The 9,393-nt window shown below is 43.7% G+C and overlaps 5 non-coding genes across 5 annotated transcripts; 4 read left to right on the forward strand and 1 right to left on the reverse strand.

Moving 5' to 3' along the window:
• Positions 1-234: 234 nt before the first annotated feature.
• On the reverse strand, positions 235-308 carry TRNAN-AUU (transfer RNA asparagine (anticodon AUU)). Its single transcript has one exon. It is a non-coding gene; the product is annotated as a tRNA-Asn (tRNA).
• Positions 309-4,206: 3,898 nt separating this feature from the next.
• Positions 4,207-4,369, forward strand: LOC135014876 (U1 spliceosomal RNA). The gene has a single exon (XR_010213234.1). It is a non-coding gene; the product is annotated as a U1 spliceosomal RNA (small nuclear RNA).
• A 675-nt stretch (positions 4,370-5,044) lies between these two features.
• On the forward strand, positions 5,045-5,208 carry LOC135014874 (U1 spliceosomal RNA). Its single transcript, XR_010213232.1, has one exon. It is a non-coding gene; the product is annotated as a U1 spliceosomal RNA (small nuclear RNA).
• Positions 5,209-5,360: 152 nt separating this feature from the next.
• Positions 5,361-5,523, forward strand: LOC135014873 (U1 spliceosomal RNA). Its single transcript, XR_010213231.1, has one exon. It is a non-coding gene; the product is annotated as a U1 spliceosomal RNA (small nuclear RNA).
• A 1,965-nt stretch (positions 5,524-7,488) lies between these two features.
• On the forward strand, positions 7,489-7,652 carry LOC135014875 (U1 spliceosomal RNA). The gene has a single exon (XR_010213233.1). It is a non-coding gene; the product is annotated as a U1 spliceosomal RNA (small nuclear RNA).
• Positions 7,653-9,393: the final 1,741 nt, after the last annotated feature.

Genomic DNA, 9,393 nt, shown 5'->3' on the forward strand with positions numbered 1-9,393 from the left:
GCCAGAAAATGAAGAGCTGTTTAATCACTCGATTGGATTTTTCTGCCAGCATATTTTTTTTCTCTGCAACCCACTGCTAAATTGTGCTTCCTAGCTGTTTTTTTATAAAATCACTGAATCAAATCTAACTCTGATTACATCAGAGAAGGCCATGTACCCTACACCATAAGAGGGGGTTTGAAATTTTGACTTGTCTACTTAAATATCACCAAAATCTGATCACAAGTTTAATTACGTCCCTGGGTGGGATTGAACCACCAACCTTTCGGTTAATAGCCGAACACACTAACCGATTGCGCCACAGAGACACTTTGCAAAAAGTGCTTACTGACAAAGGTTAATAAGCATACATCTAGAACGTTTCCTAGAAAAACATAAAAAAATCAATAATCTGGAGAGTTTTTGTAAGATGTTTCTTCCATCAACCAACGAATAAACACATTGGTACTTTCCCATGATGAGTGAGTGCTTCAGGATCTCTTGCACTTACATGTGCAGCAGAGTACTGCAATGGAAGCATGCTGGACCCATAACCCAGAGGTAGGCAGATTGAAACTATCCTTTGCTATATGCATTTTTTTTGTTAATTTAAGTAATCAAAACTGGGATTGATATTTTTGCTCTTTTATTTTTACTTAAAGTACAATAACTTTTACCATTTTAATTTGTTTTAATAGTATATTGACAGTATAGTTTTCTTTCAAAAATCCACTTAATTTTCTTTACCCTGTTATTAAAATGGTAATTGACAAAAAAAACTACATTGTCACCAGAAGAGCAATACAAAATGTACAAGTGATATATTAAAATCATCTTTCCAGCTTGAATTTCAATGATGCATTGGGGCAACAATTTTGTGAGAAACATCTTCACCCTTAAATAAAGATTTTCGTAATTCCTTACCTGTGTGCTAATTAGATATCACCTTGTTTTCACATTAAACAGACTTCCACATGAGAAAGCAGCAAGGATGCAGTGGCGTTAATGTTTCCTGGTGTCAACCTGTATTATTTCAGTAGACATTGAAATGAGGATGCATCTTGCTGCCTTTCCAATGAAGCAAGTTTAATTTAGTAATAGGTGAAAAACCATCCCTACAAAGGTGTTAATCAGAGACTTGGCTTTGTGGACACTTTTCAGAGAACAAATTTGTTAGCATAAAAATTAAGCAAGAAAATTAAGAGCTGTTAAATCAAGCAATTTGATTTTTTTGCAAGCATATTTCTTTTTCTCTGCAACCCACTGCTAAATTGTGCTTCCTAGATGTTTTTATAAAATCACTGAATCAAATCTAACTCTGATTACATCAGAGAAGGCCAGGTACCCTACACAATAAGAGGGGGTTTGAAATTTTGACTTGTCTACTTAAATATCACCAAAATCTGATGACAAGGTCAATTACGTCCCTGGGTGGGATTGAACCACCAACCTTTTGGTTAAAAGCCGTACACACTAACTGATTGTGCCACAGAGACACTTTGCAAAAGTACATACTGACAAAGGCTAATAAGCATTCATCTAAAACGTTTCCTAGAAAAACTTAATAAAGTCAATAATCTGGAGAGTTTTTGTAAGATGTTTCTTCTATCAACCAACGAAGAAACACATTGGTACTTTCCCATGATGAGTGAGTGCTTCAGGATCTCTTGCACTTACATGTGCAGCAGAGTACAGCAATGGAAGCATGCTGGGCCCATAACCCAGAGGTAGGCAGATTGAAACTATCCTCTGCTATATGCATTTTTTTGTTTGTTAATTAAAGTAATCCAAAACTGGGATTGATATTTTGGCTCTTTTATTTTTACTTAAAGTACAATAACTTTTACCATTTTAATTTGTTTTAATAGTATATTGACAGTATTGTTTTCTTTCAAAAATCCACTTAATTTTCTTTACACTATTATTAAAATGGTAATTGACAAAAACAAACTACATTGTCACCAGAAGAGCAATACAAAATGTACAAGTGATATATTAAAATCATCTTTCCAGCTTGAATTTCAATGATGCATTGGGGCAACGATTTTGTGAGAAACATCTTCACCCTTAAATAAAGATTTTCTTAATTCCTTACCTGTGTGCTAATTAGATATCACCTTGTTTTCACATTAAACAGACTTCCACATGAGAAAGCAGCAAGGATGCAGTGGCGTTAATGTTTCCTGGTGTCAACCTGTATTATTTCAGTAGACATTGAAATGAGGATGCATCTTGCTGCCTTTCCAATGAAGCAAGTTTAATTTAGTAATAGGTGAAAAACCATCCTTACAAAGGTGTTAATCAGAGACTTGGCTTTGTGGACACTTTTCAGAGAACAAATTTGTTAGCATAAAAATAAAGCCAGAAAATAAAGAGCTGTTTAATCACTCAATTGGATTTTTCTGCCAGCATATTTTTTTTCTCTGCTACCCACTGCTAAATTGTGCTTCCTAGCTTTTTTTATAAAATCACTGAATCAAATCTAACTCTGATTACATCAGAGAAGGCCAGGTACCCTACACAATAACAGGGGGTATGAAATTTGACTTGTCTACTTAAAGATCACAAAAATCTGATAACAAGGTCAATTACGTCCCTGGGTGGGATTGAACCACTAACCTTTTGGTTAATAGCCGTACATACTAACTGATTGCGCCACAGAGACACTTTGCAAAAGTACATACTGACAAATGCTAATAAGCATTCATCTAAAACGTTTCCTAGAAAAACTTAAAAAAGTCAATAATCTGGAGAGTTTTTGTAAGATGTTTCTTCTATCAACCAACGAAGAAACACATTGGTACTTTCCCATGATGAGTGAGTGCTTCAGGATCTCTTGCACTTACATGTGCAGCAGAGTACAGCAATGGAAGCATGCTGGGCCCATAACCCAGAGGTAGGCAGATTGAAACTATCCTCTGCTATATGCATTTTTTTTTGTTAATTAAAGTAATCCAAAACTGGGATTGATATTTTGTCTCTTTTATTTTTACTTAAAGTACAATAACTTTTACCATTTTAATTTGTTTTAATAGTATATTGACAGTATTGTTTTCTTTCAAAAATCCACTTAATTTTCTTTACCCTATTATTAAAATGGTAATTGACAAAAACAAACTACATTGTCACCAGAAGAGCAATACAAAATGTACAAGTGATATATTAAAATCATCTTTCCAGCTTGAATTTCAACGATGCATTGGGGCAACGATTTTGTGAGAAACATCTTCACCCTTAAATAAAGATTTTCTTAATTCCTTACCTGTGTGCTAATTAGATATCACCAAACAAGGCTTCACCTTCATAGGGAAGAGACTCCCTTTCTTCTTGGAGTCAGCATCAGCATTCTCTTGGTGAATCCACAATGCCCTCCTATCCGACACTGCCATGAAATTGGCCCGTGAACTCAAGAGTCCTATATCCCTTGCAGTCTCACGTAAGTATGCTGCAGTGTCCTTGATATGATACAACGTAAGGAGTATCCCATCTCTCCAGGGTATCTATATCGGATGACAAGGTATTCGACCAATTCTTGAATACTACTACTCACCCATGCACATGTATTTGTATTCTGTCCGCGGCGGGAAATGAATAAACAACCAGAATCCTTTTGGGGATTTGAAACCATTTTGTCGAGCTGGCCCAGACTTTCTCAAACAGAGATGGAGGAACGTTACATCAGCTTTCATTATATATCTATATATACATACATATAGACCCCTTTGTCAGGAACAGCAGGGTCTTCAGTGATTTTAATATGTCCATAATATCCACAATCATGTACTGAATGCTCCTTGCCAATATTGGATCTAATCAGGAAACTTATGGTCGACATAAGTATCAGTATCCGTGTCAGTATCAGTGTGTAGTAACTGGGCAAAATAACATTTTTGCGACCCAGCGGGGCCTGAGGGAAAAGAAACATAGCCATGAATATCACATCTATTCTCTACGTCTGTGTCTGGGACACAGATTTATCCAACCTTACTCTGATATTACTGAAACATTTACCCAGTCAGTTATCGGTGGTGCCAACAGGGCCACCATCATATGTCTGCATTCCTAATATAGTTTCCTCTTGGGAAAAACAGGTCAGATTTCTTTGTCTCAGATCTTCCTCTAGCCTTGTTCTTCTTTTGAGAGTTCCCTTGTGCTGCCTCAGTTGGATCTCCTTCACTTGACAGGGGGGTGCCCGAGCAGCGACCCTCCCCAGCTCTAGCCCAACTCCTACTTACGTGCCAAGTGAGATACTATGATCAGGAAGGTGCTTCTCCCAGGGCAAGGCTCACCCATTGCACTCTGGGTGTGCTGCTCCTGCGATTTCCCCAAATGTGGGACACTTGACTGCATAATTTGTGTTTCCACTGGTCTGCTTTCATATAATTCAGATCTCTTTGTCTCAGGTCTCTCTCCAGCCTAGTTTGCTGTCTGTTTCCACTTCTTTTTTTTTTGAGCCCCTCCCTTCTATACCCTTGTGCACTATCCTGACTTCTCCTCCTGTCTGCTTACTTTGTGCCTTCCAACGCACAATGCGAACTACAGGTAGTGCTGCAGTGCCCACACCCTTTTACTTGCCTTACAGAGCAGCTCTGGAGCTGTTACAGTGCCCAGCTGCTGCAAGAAATCAGCTTGAATGCTTCAGGGGCTGGGGCATAGCCAACATGAGCCCCACACCGAAGGAGGGTGGAGGTGTTTAATGCGAACTAGGGGTCATCCAAGCGCCGCAAAAGGCCGCCATGCCCTGCACGCCCCTTTTCTCTTTTCATATGCAGATGAGGGTTGAAGCCAACTTTGACCCACTGCTTGGATGACATCACCGTATGCAAATCCATCTGCTGCAGGCCTTCCCCCAGGAATGCTTGTACTAGTTGTTGCATTTGGTTTGTTGTTTGGGGGTGCTTCAGTATTAGGCAGCCTTCTGCCCTCCCATGTTCATCTGAAAATATGTGTTCTCCCTGCAGTTGTTGTCCCCAGATGAGAGTTCCCTTGTGCTGCCTCAGTTGAATCTCCTTTACTTGACAGAGATGTGCCTGAGCAGCGGCCCTCCCCAGCTCTATCCCAAATCATACTTATTTTGCATAGGAGATACCATGGTCATGAAGATTGTTCTCCCAGGGTGAGGTTCATTCATTGCATTCTGAGTATGCTAACCCCTGTGATTTCCCCAAATGTGGGAAACTCGACTGCATTATTTGTGGTAGTGGGGGACTGTGTTTGTGCTTTCCTCTGGTCAGCTCTGGTAAAAGTCAGATTTCTTTGTCTCAGATCTTCCTCTAGCCTTGTTCTTCTTTCGAGAGTTCCCTTGTGCTGCCTCAGTTGGATCTCCTTCATTTGACAGGGGGGTGCCCGAGCAGCGACCCTCCCCAGCTCTAGCCCAACTCCTACTTACCTGCCAGGTGTGATACTATGATCATGAAGGTGCTTCTCCCAGGGCAAGACTCACCCATTGCACTCTGGGTGTGCTGCCCCTGTGATTTCCCCAAATGTGGGAAACTTGGCTGCATAATTTGTGTTTCCACTGGTCGGCTTTCATATAATTCAGATTTCTTTGTCTTAGGTCTCTCTCCAGCCTAGTTTGCTGTCTGCTGGCATACTCTCTCTCTGTCTCTCCAAAGGGCCTTGTGGGGAAACTGTCTTCAGAAAAAGCATTCCCTGTGTGTGTAGTGTGTCGGTACACGTGTGTCGACATGTCTGAGGAAGAAGGCTATATTAGAGAGGAGCGGGAGCAAATGAACGTGGTGTCTCCGCCGACACCTGATTGGATGGATATGTGGAATGTTTAAAATGCTAGTGTAAACTCATTGCACAAAAGATTAGACAAGGCAGAAGCTTTGGGACAGTCAGGGTCTCAACCAATGCCTAATCCTATGTCGCAGGGACTATCAGGGTCTCATAAGCGCCCACTATCCAGATTGTTGACACAGATACCGACACGGATTCTGACTCCAGTGTCGATTACGATGATGCAAAGTTACAGCCAAAATTGGCAAAATACATTTGATATATGATTATGGCAATAAAAGATGTTTTGCACATCACAGAGGAGCCCCCTATCCCTGACAAGAGGGTACATATGTACAAGGGAAAGAAGCCTGAGGTAACCTTTCCCCCCTCACACGAGCTGAACGAGTTATGTGAAAAAGCTTGGGAATCTCCTGCAGATTTCCAAAAGGATTCCCCTTTCCCATCAACGGATAGGTTACGATGGGAATCCTCCCCTTGGGTGGACAAAGCATTAACACGCTTATCCAAGAAGGTAGCCCTCCCGTCCCAGGATACGGCTACCCTCAAAGAGTCTGCTGACCGCAAACAGGAGATTACCCTGAAGTCCATTTATACACATTCAGGTACCTTACTCAGACCGGCAATTGCGTCGGCCTGGGTGTGTAGTGCTGTAGCGGCATGGACGGATACCCTAGATAAGGCTACTATTTTATTGCCCCTGGGGCATATAAGAGATGCTGTCCTATATATGTGTGTATGCAAACTACAGGTGGTGCTGCAGGGCTCACACCCTTTTACTTGTCTTGTAGAGCAACTCTGGAGCTGTTACTGGGTCCAGCTGCTGCAAGAAATCAGCTTGAATGCTTCAGGGGCTTGGGCATGGCCAACATGAGCCCCACACTGATGGGGGTGTATAAAGCGATCTAGGGGTCATCCAAGCGCAACCCCACAAAGGCCGCCATGCCCTGCGTGACCATTTTCTCTTTTCATATGCAGACGAGGGTTGCAGCCAACTATGCCCATTGCTTGGATGACATCACCGTATGCAAATCCGTCTGCTGCAGACCTTTCCCCAGGAATGCTTGTACTAGTTGTTGCATATGGTTTGATGTTTGAGGGTGCTTCAGTATTAGGCAGCCTTCCGCCCTCTCATGTTCATCTGAAAATATGTGGTCTCCCTGCAGTTCCCTTGTGCTTCCTCAGTTGAATCTCCTTAACTTGACGGGTGTGTGCCCGAGCAGCCGCCCTCCACAGCCCTATCCCAGCACATGCTTTTCTTGCGTATGAGATCTCTTGATCATGAAGATAGTTCTCACAGGGTGAGGTTCATCCATTACATTTTAAAGTAGGAAGGTACAAATTACATATTCAAATTACATATATGTGCTGGATTCAAATGTTTTCCCCCCTTCCTTTCTCAATTGTGCCCATCAGCAGCTATTCTAATGTTGCTGCCAATGGGTGTGACACATTCATTTCTTCTGTGGGGTACACTGGACTCCACAAGGATTCACATTGGGGTGTAGAGTAGGATCTTGATCTGAGGCACCAACAGGCTCAAAGCTTTTGACTGTTCCCAAGATGCTCAGCGCCCCCTCCTCTATAACCTCGCTTCCATGAACAGGGAGCTCAGTTTGTAGTTGGTGCCTTCAGTAGCAGGCCACTTAAGAGGGGGCTGCCTCAGGCAGCCTATTCTTAGCTATTAATTTTGACAAGAAAAGAAGAACTTTTATTTATAAGAATCTACAAGGGCTGCAGCGGCCCTCCCCAGCCCTATCCCAAATCATACTTATTTTGCATAGGAGATACCATGGTCATGAAGATTGTTCTCCCAGGGTGAGGTTCATTCATTGCATTCTGGGTATGCTGACCCCTGTGATTTCCCCAAATGTGGGAAACTCAACTGCATTATTTGTGGTAGTGGGGGACTGTGTTTGTGCTTTCTTCTGGTCAACTCCCCCCTCTTCCTGCTGTGTTCGGCCACCCCCTACCCCCTCCCCTCCCTGCCGTGTGTCCGGTCACCCTCCCCTCTCTGCTGTGTGTCCAGCCACCCCCCCCCTCTCAGCTGTGTGTCCGGCCACCCCCCCCAGACACGCAGCGCCTGACACACACAGACATGCAACGCCTGACACGCATACGCATATGCAGCGCTGGACGCACACGCACACAGCACCTGACACACACACACACACACACAGCACCTGACACACACGCACACACACAGCACCTGACACACACACACACAGCACCTGACACTCACACGGACCTGACACACGCGCACACACTCACACGCAGCACCTGACACACGCACACACAGACGCAGCACCTGACACTCACACGGACCTGACACACACGCACACACTCACACGCGGCGCCTGACGCACATAGACACGCGGCGCCTGACGCACATAGACACGCGGCGCCTGACGCACACGCGGCGCCTGACGCACACGCGGCGCCTGACGCACACGCGGCGCCTGACAGACACGCGGCGCCTGACACACACGCACAGGCAGCGCCTGGCACACACGCACAGGCAGCGCCTGACACACACGCAGCGCCTGACACACACAGACACGCAGCGCCTGACACACACAGACACGCAGCGCCTAACGCACAGGCAGCGCCTGACACACGCAGCGCCTGACACACGCAGCGCCTGACACACGCAGCGCCTGACACACGCAGCGCCTGACACACACACGCACCTGACACTCACATGCTCCTGACACACGAAGCATGATGGCCTAACAGGAGGCTTTAAAATTTTCTTTCTAGTGACCTTCGTTTGGGAGAAAAATGCAAAGGTACAAGACAGCTTTTCCTTGCCAATATCTCTCTTTTGCAAAGAGCTGCGCATTGGAAAATTCAGGGCTATGTCGTGTAGATGATGGCCTAACAGGAGGCTTTAAAATTATCTTTCTAGTGTCCTTCGTTTGGGAGAAAAATGCAAAGGTACAAGACAGCTTTTCCTTGCCAATATCTCTCTTTTGCAAAGAGCTGCGCATTGGAAAATTCAGGGCTATGTCGTGTAGATGATGGCCTAACAGGAGGCTTTAAAATTATCTTTCTAGTGTCCTTCGTTTGGGAGAAAAATGCAAAGGTACAAGACAGCTTTTCCTTGCCAATATCTCTCTTTTGCAAAGAGCTGCGCATTGGAAAATTCAGGGCTATGTCGTGTAGATGATGGCCTAACAGGAGGCTTTAAAATTTTCTTTCTAGTGTCCTTCGTTTGGGAGAAAAATGCAAAGGTACAAGACAGCTTTTCCTTGCCAATATCTCTCTTTTGCAAAGAGCTGCGCATTGGAAAATTCAGGGCTATGTCGTGTAGATGATGGCCTATCAGGAGGCTTTAACATTTTCTTTCTAGTGTCCTTCGTTTGGGAGAAAAATGCAAAGGTACAAGACAGCTTTTCCTTGCCAATATCTCTCTTTTGCAAAGAGCTGCGCATTGGAAAATTCAGGGCTATGTCGTGTAGATGATGGCCTAACAGGAGGCTTTAAAATTTTCTTTCTAGTGTCCTTCGTTTGGGAGAAAAATGCAAAGGTACAAGACAACTTTTCCTTGCCAATATCTCTCTTTTGCAAAGAGCTGCGCATTGGAAAATTCAGGGCTATGTCGTGTAGATGATGGCCTAACAGGAGGCTTTAAAATTTTCTTTCTAGTGACCTTCGTTTGGGAGAAAAATG

Source organism: Pseudophryne corroboree, unplaced genomic scaffold, assembly GCF_028390025.1.
Source record: "Pseudophryne corroboree isolate aPseCor3 unplaced genomic scaffold, aPseCor3.hap2 scaffold_2909, whole genome shotgun sequence".
NCBI lineage: Eukaryota > Metazoa > Chordata > Amphibia > Anura > Myobatrachidae > Pseudophryne > Pseudophryne corroboree.